This window comes from Nerophis lumbriciformis, linkage group LG28, assembly GCF_033978685.3.
Source record: "Nerophis lumbriciformis linkage group LG28, RoL_Nlum_v2.1, whole genome shotgun sequence".
Taxonomy (NCBI): Eukaryota; Metazoa; Chordata; class Actinopteri; order Syngnathiformes; family Syngnathidae; genus Nerophis; species Nerophis lumbriciformis.
In genome coordinates, this window is record NC_084575.2 from 8348917 (window position 1) to 8361279 (window position 12363).

Sequence of the window (12363 nt, forward strand, 5' to 3'; positions counted from 1 at the left end):
GGGCATTCAATCCATCACAACTGGACTGTTCACTTAGTCTTAGAAGACTCATCCAAGTAGGCTTCATCACTTCATGCTCATACACTTCAAGTCTTAAATCTAATCATTGGAATTTAGAGGGGAACTGCTCCTTTTTGGGGGAATGTTTTCTGTTGTTCACAATCATTATAAAAGACCTGACAATGGATATATATATTTTTTTAAATCACACTCTAACTCATAAATCTACAAACCCCGTTTCCATATGAGTTGGGAAATTGTGTTAGATGTAAATACAAACGGAATACAATGATTTGCAAATCCTTTTCAACCCATATTTAGTTGAATGCACTACAAAGACAAGATAATTGATGTTCAAACTCTACTTTTTTTTTTTTTTTTTTGCAAATAATAATTAACTTAGAAATTCATGGCTGCAACTCGTGCCAAAGTAGTTGGGAAAGGGCATGTTCACCACTGTGTTACATCACCTTTTCTTTTAACAACAGTCAATAAACGATTGGGAACTGAGGAAACTAATTGTTGAAGCTTTGAAAGTGGAATTGTTTTCTATTGTTTTATGTAGAGCTTCAGTCTTTCAACAGTCCGGGGTCTCCGCTGTCGTATTTTACGCTTCATAATGCGCCACACATTTTTTATGGGAGACAGGTCTGGACTGCAGGTGAACCAGGAAAGTACCCGCACTCTTTTTTTACGAAGCCATGCTGTTGTAACACGTGCTGAATGTGGCTTGGCATTGTCTTGCTGAAATAAGCAGGGGCGTCCATGAAAAAGACGGCGCTTAGATGGCAGCATATGTTGTTCCAAAACCTGTATGTACCTTTCAGCATTAATGGTGCCTTCACAGATGTGTAAGTTACCCATGTCTTGGGCACTAATGCACCCCCATACCATCACAGATGCTGGCTTTTGAACTTTGCGTTGATAACAGTCTGGGTGGTTCGCTTCCCCTTTGGTCCGGATGACACGATGTCGAATATTTCCAAAAACAATTTGAAATGTGGACCCGTCAGACCACAGAACACTTTTCCACTTTGCATGAGTCCATCTTAGATGATCTCGGGCCCAGAGAAGCCGGCGGCGTTTCTGGATGTTGTTGATAAATGGCTTTCGCTTTGCATAGTAGAGCTTTAACTTGCACTTACAGATGTAGCGACCAACTGTATTTAGTGACAGTGGTTTTCTGAAGTGTTCCTGAGCCCATGAGGTGATATCCTTTAGAGATTGATGTCGGTTTTTGATACAGTGCCGTCTGAGGGATCGAAGGTCACGGTCATTCAATGTTGGTTTCCGGCCATGTCGCTTACGTGCAGTGATTTCTCCAGATTCTCTGAACCTTTCGATGATATTATGGACCGTAGATGTGGAAATCCCTAAATTTCTTGCAATTGCACTTTGAGAAACGTTGTTCTTAAACTGTTTGACTATTTGCTCACGCAGTTGTGGACAAAGGCGTGTACCTCGCCCCATCCTTTCTTGTGAAAGACTGACCATTTTTTGGGAATTTGTTTTTATACCCAATCATGGCACCCACCTGTTCCCAATTAGCCTGCACACCTGTGGGATGTTCCAAATAAGTGTTTGATGAGCATTCCTCAACTTTATCAGTATTTATTGCCACCTTTCCCAACTTCTTTGTCACATGTTGCTGGCATCAAATTCTAAAGTTAATGATTATTTGCAAAAAAAAAAAAGAAGTTTATCAGTTTGAACATCAAATATGTTGTCTTTGTAGCATATTCAACTGAATATGGGTTGAAAATGATTTGCAAATCATTGTATTCCGTTTATATTTATATCTAACACAATTTTCCAAATCATATGGAAACGGGGTTTGTAAAAAAAAGTCCACTTGCAATGGAGCCAATGGGAGGTCCTCTATAACCATCCAAAAAGTGCCAACAATACTCCATTTGCATTTCGTGGTTTGAATACCAACCAAGTATTAATGATATTGTTATTATAAGTGCTAACGCAGACAAACTATTTATAGCTTGTGTGTCTATGTTGACATCACCGGCTGGTGAGCTCCTTCCTCGCCTCGGTGCTGGTGAAAGATTATTCCAGATCATGAATTATGCCTCTCACCTGGATAGTAGAAGGATGAAAATGTACTTTGACAAGTTGGTACCGTTTGACAGCCAATTTAGACCCGGCAATGGCGAACGACACAAAAAGATGCTTGGCTTCACCCCTCTCTTCTGTGCGACGATTATGAATCATTGTTTATCTAGATGGGAATATAACAAGATTATATCAGTCTGTGTCATAGTCACAGCAGACCTTGTACAGTAAGTGATGTTTTTTGTTTGTTTGTTGGCTCTCATGAATTCTGTAGTGTGTAATATTCAGTAATCTTGTTAAAAAAAAACGAACGTTGTGATGTGTTTTTGAAATTAATGCGCTAATGAGCAAAAATATGTAAATACATATATATACCTACACTTTCTAACAGTCGCTTCCGGATGCGTCATTTTGGGGCGGTCTTATTTACGTGGCTCACCTTCGACAGCGTCTTCTCCCTGTCATCTTTGTTGTAGCGGTGTAGCGTGCAAGGACGGGAGTGGAAGAAGTGTCAAAAGATGGAGCTAACTGTTTTAATGACATATAGTTTTTACTTCAATCAACAACGGAGCAGCATCTCCTCATCCGTGGCTCACTAGTGCAACAACAACATTGGAAATGTGTCCCGTGAAAAAGCGTCCGACCGGAAGTCTCTAATAACTAAAGTTCCTTGGGTGAATAATGTAAACTCACTACACCGGTATGTTTTAGAGCTTTACTGACATCATTTTACACTACTTTGTATTAGAAATAGCAACAGCAGAGGGTGAATCTCCCATCACAAGAAGATAGGGAAAAAGAAGAAGCTTATGGCATCGGCACGGACGTGCGCACATTTTCAGGACTTCTGCAGATCCCAAATACACATCAGCAGGTACCAGAAGGTAAGAAAAGTTGGTTTTGCATAATATTGCGAAACAAAATGCCAGATAATATGTCTGCTAATGGGTGCCATTTTGTGGTCCTTATACACACACCATAGTAATACTTGTATCTCTGACTACGGTAGCCGTAATGGTCCGACAATCCATCAAGCCGTGCGGCTTTTAAAGTCCTACTAAAACATTTTGACAGATTTTTGTGTGTGTAATGTTCTTTATTTTCAATGGAACTTAAAACGTTTTGTTGTTTAATGGCGTCATATTGCAGTTTACAGGTATCTCTTATGTGTGACTACCATCTACTGGTCACACTTATCATTACACCTTGTACTAAATAAAATTGCTTCGAGGTCGGTAAGCACAACCAGAATTATGCCGTACATTAGGCGCACCGGGCTATAAGGCGCACTGTCGAGTTTTGAGAAAATGAAAGTATTTTAAGTGCGCTTTATAGTCTGAAAAATACGGTACATTAACAAATTGAGCCTTTTGTCAGTCATTTTCAATCTTTGTTTCGGCTACTTGCAATTCTCCTCCACACGTTTTCCTGTGTACAGTAGTATTAGTAGTGTTAGTGTTCATGTTGGAGGTGGAACTAGTCATTTTAATACAACGCTGAATTTTAATGTACACATTGCTTTGAAACTGTAGGAGAATGATTTTTATTCAAGGCCTCGTATCAGCTGGTATTTGACACATACCCCCATATGGCTGCCGGGGGATATGCCTGTTGTATGATTCTTTCATTTTGGGCCTTTTAGAATCAGCATGTCTTCGTCTATTTGTGTCAAGAAGGTAAAATTAGGTCTGAAAACCTTTTGACAAGTGGACTTCATGTCCATTAGATATTTTCAAAGTGTAGAATGCCATCCACCTTAAACAGAATATTCTACTTTGAAAGGCTCCAGCGCCCCCCGCGACCCCAAAGGGAATAAGCGGTAGAAAAAATGGATGGATGGAAAGTAAACTGGATCATTTATTTTGTGTTTATGCATGACTTCTTGTCCCACACGAGCAGATTTTAGCTCAATTGAACCGCCTTGTTATGTCGACCACTAAATATAGAAGTCAGGCGGTGGAAACTGACATGTTGACTTCAAAACAAAAAAGGGAACGAGTCTGTCGCTGTGGCGCCGCCATTTCACATCCAGTGGAAATCCCCGGTTACACTTATAAACGTTGCTTGGCGAGATAAATGACGTAACCATACTTGGGGTTCAAGGCACGAAGCAAAAGGAAATACACTTTCAACCCACAGCACTCGCAGTGAGCAAACCTGACCACAAGATGGCGCCATAGCACAGACAACAATACAGAATACAGATTTACATTGTAAACAACCTCATATTTTTCCAACTTTATACATCAATAACTGACAATACAATCACAGGGGGCGCTGGAGCCTATCCCAGCTGCACTCGGGCAAAAGGGAATTTATGGCAATATAGATTTTAGGCCATTTTGCCCACCCCTTGTAAAAAGTGGTTTTCTTTTCCTGTGAATAATGTTGTAAACAGCAGTGTGTTTGTTTTCAGGCCAATTCATATACTAACTTGTTATTTTAAGTACATGTAAACCAGGGGTGTCAAACTCAAATACAGAGTGGGCCAAAATGTAAAAGTGAACAAAGCCGCGGGCCAAGGTTGAACAAATTAACCTTTTAATAGGGACCCAAACAAGTTTTGCATTAAATATTGAACAAGCAAGGCTTATATAACTTTATAGTGACATGCAAAATCCAGTTTCAAATAATAATAATAATAATTAAAAAAATATCAATGGCATATCAAATACAATTTAAATAAAAATGTAATGCCTCTTTTCTATTTGCAGCCGTCTGAGGTACATATATACATTAACTTTTTCCACAGGCTAATACATTTGAAAATACCAGTAAAATAATGAATAAACCAACCATTCAGGACTTTAAACCGCTCAGTTTGCAACACACTGATCCAATCTGATGTGCCAAAGCCAGATACCTGGCATCTTTTCTTGGATGCTAGTTCATTAATGTCGGGGATCAGGCTTTGAGCTGAGGCAACCCTCATTATCGAACAAAGGTGTTCATCAGTCATTATATCTCGTATTCCACAGTCTTGGGGGCGTGCCTTGCAGGCACTGCTTTTAACGTCCTCTACGAGCTGATGTCATGTCCGCTTTTCATCCCTTCGAACAACGTGCCCGCGCAGTCACAAGATGTGAGCGGCTTTAGTACGCACACACATGTAAATGCAAAGCATACTTCATCAACAGCGATACAGTTTACACAGAGTGGCTGTATAGCAACTTTAACATTGTTAGAAATATACGCCACACTGTGAATCCACACCAAACAAGAATGACGAACACATTTCGGGAGAACATCCGCACAGTAACACAACATAAACACAACAGAACAAATACCCAGAATCCCATGCAGCACTAACTCTTCCGGGACGCTACAATATAAACCCCCGCTACCTCCAAACCCCGCCAAACCCCCTTACACACACACATACACACACCTTGTAGCGTCAGGTTCCAGGTGTTGTGCCGGATAATGCACCCCCGGCGTAGAATGCACCCCCTGACGGGAGTGTTATATCAACTAAAGCCCACACTTAAAGTTTCCACGTGCTAGATTGAATGTATTTGAAAAAGTTATTTAATAAGAAGCCAAAAGTGCAAAAACAATAATGTTTGTGTTGGAGGAGTTGCGAATGAATGAAATATGAAATTTGTGCTGCAGTCGCTGCTGGGCCACAACATTAGGTACACCTGCAGACCGAGAAAATCTGGACATTTTTCAAGCATGTTTGTCATTTTGTGTCCTGCATACGTCTGTGAAGAACAACTTCTGCCTGAAAAACAGGAGAGTAGCTTCAGGATGTTGAAGGAGGATCCACCACAGAGGAAGACCAGGCACCACGGACCCTCTGGCTTCTCCTTTTCCTCTTTGACACAGACCCTTCCCTGTAAAAAGGAAGAGGAAGACTCACTGACCCCCCACATTAAAGAGGAAGAGGAGGAACACAGCATCAGTCAGGAGGGAGATCATATTGAAGGACTGGTGGAGTTCCCAGTGACTGGTGTCCCTGTGAAGAGTGAAGATCAAATCAAATCAAATCAACTTTATTTATAAAGCACATTTAAAATTTACCACAGGGGTAGCCAAAGTGCTGTACAATGAGCAGGTTAAAAGATAAAACGAGTATCGAGCAAACACAACACAACACAAACAGAACATGATAAAAAATAAATAATTAAAATAGAATTAATAAAAACATAAAAACATAAAAACAGGATCACAGCAGGTGTATTATGGGGCGCCATTGCAGGATGGATATCACTCAGTGTTAAAAGCCATGGAATAAAAATATGTTTTTAAGAGAGATTTAAAAACAGGAAGAGAGGAGGCTTGTCTAACACTCAGGGGTAGGTCGTTCCAGAGCTTGGGAGCAGCAACGGCGAAAGCTCTGTCACCTCTAAGCTTCAGCCTTGTGTCAGGGACCGTCAACAGCAGCTGATCGGCTGATCTTAAGGATCGGGTGGGGCAGTAAGGCTGAAGGAGGTCGGAGAGATAGGTTGGCGCGAGGTTGTTTAGACATTTAAAAACAAATAAAAGGAGTTTAAAATGTATTCGGTAACGCACAGGGAGCCAGTGAAGGGACGCTAAAATAGGGGTGATGTGCTCACGTCTGCGGGTCTGTGTTAGCAGACGAGCAGCAGAGTTCTGCACGAGCTGCAGGCGGGCGAGGGAGGCCTGGCTAATGCCAACATACAGGGCATTACAGTAATCTAGACGAGTCGAGATAAAAGCGTGGATTAATTTCTCAAGATCATGTCTTGATAGAAGCGGTTTCACTTTCGCTATTTGGCGTAATTGATAAAAGCTTTTTTGAACGACGCTGCTGATTTGTTTTTCGAATTTAAAATCTGAGTCAAACTTTACCCCCAGGTTTGTGACAGAGTCGCTGAGATACGGGGTCAGAGTGCCGAGGTCAACGTTGGGGGAGGGAGAGCGACTTGGACCGAACAACATAACTTCTGTTTTGTCTTCATTTAGGCTCAGGAAGTTAGCTGAAAGCCAGACTTTGATGTCGTGCAGGCAGTCAATAAGATGTTGAACCGTGTTATTTTGTGCCATGGGAAAATAAATCTGGCAATCATCGGCATAAAAATGAAATGCAATACTGTACTTCCTAAAAATAGAACCAAGGGGGAGAAGGTAAAGCGCAAATAAAATTGGGGCAAGGATTGAGCCCTGGGGGACCCCATGTGGTAAAGGAGCTGTGGACGACATAAAACTGTCTACTTTTACACAAAAACTCCTGTCGGTTAGGTACGACCGGAACCAGTTAAGGGCGGCGCCCTTAATGCCCACACAGTTCTCAAGACGAGTGATTAAGGTGGCGTGGTCGACTGTGTCGAACGCAGCAGACAGATCTAAAAGCACCAGGACAACATATTTACCAGAATCAGTGGACAGGAGGATATCGTTAAAAACTTTTAGAAGCGCTGACTCTGTGCTGTGGAGGGCTTTAAAACCGGACTGGAACAGCTCAGTGATACCATTATCCTCTAAGAAGGGCAGCAACTGACTGTAGACAACCTTCTCTAATATTTTGGAAATGTATGGAAGATTAGAGATAGGTCTGAAGTTAGAGAGGAGAGAGGGGTCGAGGCTGGGTTTTTTAAGTAGAGGTCGTACCACTGCATGTTTAAACTCTACTGGAACTATTCCAGAAGAGAGGCTACTATTGATAATGTTAAGGACACTTGATCCAATAGTAGCAAGTACCTCCTTAAACAGGCGAGGTGGGAGGGCATCTGCAGGAGAACCAGAGGGCTTCATATGACTAACTGTGTCACTTAAAAAAGAAAAGGACACCGGCTCAAACTGATGGAAAACAGAAGAGAAATGCAGGGGAACAGAAGGGTCATATGAAGGCTGAGATAGACTGGCTCTAGTTGACACAATTTTGTCAGTGAAAAAATGGAGACAATTTTCACAGAATTCAAAAGAAGCATCAAAACCAGATGATGAGGTCAAAGGTGAGAGTGAGGAGAAGAGAGAGGCGGAGCCTCCAAGCAGCAGCTCAACACAACACATGACAACAGAAGCTGATGGAGACCACTGTGGAGGATCACAAGCAGACAAGATCTTAGCTCCACTATCAGATAGTGAGGACACAACGTCACACTCTCCTGACACTGATGATGAAGACTCTAAAGATGATAAGACATGTCACACTGACAACACTCACTTCAAATGTTCTGACTGTGACAAAACCTTTAAATACCAATGTCATCTGAAATGACACATGAGAATACACACTGGAGAAAAAACTTTTTCCTGTTCAGTGTGTGGTTCAAGTTTTGCACAAAGTCGAGATTTGAAAAGTCACATGAGAAGACACACTGGAGAAAAAGTGTTGAGTTGCAGTGTGTGTGATGAAAGATTCTCTCATGAGTACCAACATAACAAACACAAGTGTGCTGGTGAGAACAGCAGCAGTAAAATAGAAAAGTGTTGCGCAGACCTCCACCAGGCCAAACCTCCCAGTAGTAAAGAATCCCTCAAAAGAAAGCAGAATCCAAATGATGATCAGGATCAACACCAAAATCTAATCACTTGTTCCTTATCCCATTTCTGACATGTCCTGACAGTTTCATTAACATCTGACTATACTTTTTTTTGTTTTGATTCCAACTAAATGACAATCATACAAACCCCAAATCACTTTTAGTTACTTTTCAATTACTTCAATAGCAAACATGTAAATATGTTTCTTAGTTACACATCCTGGAAAACAACATCCACACAACAGTTTATATTTATTATCCATTCTTACCAATATTTTTAATTGTGTACTAACACATCACTTTGTACTTCTGCTAACATTTAAGAAGTGATGATGATGATATGGTTCAGTGTGCCCTTTCACAGGCTTGCTGTGTCCAAAACAAGTCTCCACCATGGTGGTGCCAGCCGTCATACTACTTGTACAATATAATTATGCACACCTTTTGTAAGATAGACATTTCTGTTTGTACTAGCAGATTCAAACCAGCGCTGTATCCTTTGCATGTGACCTTGTAGAATAAAATGTCTGTTTTTTAGGACTAATGGTCTGATTCTTTGTGGTGTTTTAACAAAAATAAAAGTCTATTCTTTCAATTGGTGCCATGACCCAGATTGGCTGACACTGAGGACTCGAAATGTGTTATTTTGCAAGAAGATCTAGGCCCCTATTGTATACGGATTTATTGATAAAGACTTTTAGCACAGATGCCTCGAAGGGCTGCATGACCCACAAGAACATCACTGGTCTGATGTCATGTCTCACAACGGTCGTTAATGACTTGGAGATGGTCCTCCTTGTGAGTCATGAAGTGCATTGTCATCAGCGAAAGAGCCTTGAAAATGATTTTTTCTTGTGTCTTTGTCTTTGCAGCGAAACATCTCAGATCAAACACGGATCCGTCTTGTTATCTGAAGTAGACGCCAATGCCAAGGTTCTTGACAGCATGGGGGATGACTTACATGAAGAAGAGGTTGACGGTTGACACCATTACTGATCCCAAAGCTGCCAGTATAGTCCCCGTTTGAGAGGACCTGACCAATCATGTCATCGTGAGAGAGACTTATCATTATTGTGAACTTTTCTGGGCCACCCAATTTTGCCAACATAGACCAGAGTGCTTCACGATTCACTGTGTCAAAATCCTTGGTTAGTTCAACAAAGACCTACAGGTCCATCTGTTGCTCAATACACTTTTCTGAGAGTTGGCATATCGCAAATACCAGGTCAACAGTGCTTCTGCCCGGACAGAAACCACATTGTGATTCTCATGAATGCCATCTGTTAGTCTATTTTAGCAGGACACAAGCTTGAATCTTTCCATCAATAGAGAGAAGCGATATACCTCTGTAGTTACCACAGTCTGAATTTCTGTCATTTTTTAAACATAATATGACAATGGTGGCATCTCCAAGGTCAGGCTACGTATCTCCTTTGTCCCAAATGGTTAACAGGATGTCGTGAAATGCCTTGAAGGCTGTGGGTCCTAAGGCTTTGTACACTTCGGCAGGTATGCCATTCTGAACTGCTGCTTTACCACAGCGTGTCTGGTCCATGGCAGTTCTCACTTTCCCCCAGTAGGAGGGAGGTACAGGCACGCCTTAGTTGGCTTCTGTGGTATCTGTTGTAATGCCTCTTGGTCAACAGCAGGTGGTCTGTTGAGGAACTGACTAACGAGTTCTTCCCAACACCCACTGATCCAAGATTTGCTCTTTAATTTGGTGGATGCATCGACAGAGATAGGACATGCAGTGCCCCCTTTGGCTGGACCGAAGATGACTTTGAGACGGCTGAAGAGCATTTTGAAGTTGATAGAGTCTGCGTAATGCTGGATTTCCTCAGCTTTTGACTCCCACCAAATGTATTGCATAGAGCAAAGCTCTCTTTGGACTTTGGCTTGACAGTCTTTGAATCTGTCATGTTGGGATCCACGGGTCAATATAGGCTCTTCTTTTTTCATCAAATTGCGCCTGCACAGCCATGTTGTACTGATCAAACTAGTCTTGATTAATTCTCTGCTTCTTGCCAAACACAGCTTGTGCAGTTGCTGTTACTACGTCCCTGAACTGGGTCCATTTGTTTGGTGTACTGCCTGTAAGGGGTCCTTTTGAATCCAATTCTGGGTCCAAGCTGGTGGGAGAGGGAAGTTTGGCTGTATTAAATGATGCTTTAATGACCCATGCCTATACTTTTATGTGGTACTCATTGGGCTAAATCCAGAACCTTGGTTATTAGTTTTCCTGCCATCTTATGTGTCTTAAACAAAGTTCCTTGAATCCTTCAACTCCCCCAGCCGGATACTCACCAGAACCCCCTTAGTCCAGCACATCACCCTGGTCTTGCAGCAACTCCACTAGCTCCTCGTCAAAGACCGTAGCCAATTTAAGATCATTCTTACTTTCAAGATTATCCACAACCTCGCCCCGTCATATCTTCATATCTTTGGAACTTTAAAAGTATTTGAAAACGTGACATCTTTGAAGGACAAACTTTTAAATACTTTTTGGCAGTTGCTTGTAGATGTGCAACATGTAGAAGTAAGACCTATGCTGACCCGCATGTATCAAATAAAGTAGAGGAATATAATACAGTTATTTCTGTCAGGTGCTGGAATGCAGCTTAGCGACGTGACCCCAAGGATGCAGAGAAAATACTCACATGGAGGGGAGGAAAGAATAGAAAACTCAACCACAATAGGAGTGAAGGAAAACAAAAGAAGGCGAGTGCAGAAGTAAATGCACAAGAGACGGAACTAATTTTGTACCGGAAACATCACACGTACGCGAAGCAATGATCCGACGCTGTCTGGTTGACAATCTGGACTGAAATAGGAGACTGATTGTCAAGTGGGTACAGGTGTGTCCCGGTTGCATATCAGGCAGCTGGTGTGGAAGCCTGTGAACAGCACGAGGAAGTGAAAAACTCCAAATAAGGGCACAGGACATGAACTTATATACCACATACAGTTAACAAGCAAATTTAAGTCCAAAACAGTTACAAAGATGTAACAATTTCCTCACTTTTGGACGAAGATATCAACCGCTATTCTCTCTGGTCGGTGGAACCAATCAGATGTTAGGACCCGCCCACTGACTTTGATGGCTGAGTTTGAAAGATAAAATACATTTATGTATTTAAATCCATTTGTAATGAATTATCACATTTAAGTAATTATTTAAATATGTATTTATTTGTTTAGTTTTTGTCCCATTTGACCCTCCATATTTTTGGAACACCAAGACTTCCACAATATGGACTCATTTAGCCTTTTCAAATCAAGAGCACACTTATTCCAGAATGCTTATTCACTTTAATTGGAGCTATTTCTAGTTTCTTCTCTAAACTGACATTTTCTGTTGTATATTGTTCAATGTTGTAATGTTTGTATCGTCTCTAGAAAGGCACCTTATAAATAACATTGATTATTATTATTATTATTGGTATTATTCCTAAACAGAGGATTTGGTCCTTTCACATCATCTCCAACCTTTTTTTCTTCCTGAGAACTTTTTTTTTTTAAACTAAAATGGCGGCGATTTACTCATTTTTTGTCATGTTTATTTTCATAGCTTCTTTCAAGCCAAACAAAGGAAATAAGATTATTTTGCCAGAGCACATTTGTATCACTACTAGAGGTATTTTGTCAAAAATAAAGGATTTTGCGTTTTATTAATATGACCAGCAACATTTCAATGGTACTATATGTAGGACTTTACAATACTGTACTGCCATCTACTGGTGACTTTTGGCTACCACACGATAAATTGACGTGCAGGCGAGAGGCAGTAGCTTAGTTTCACTTTCACTATGCCTTTTACCTCATTGTCATCAGAATAAAACACGGGACCAAA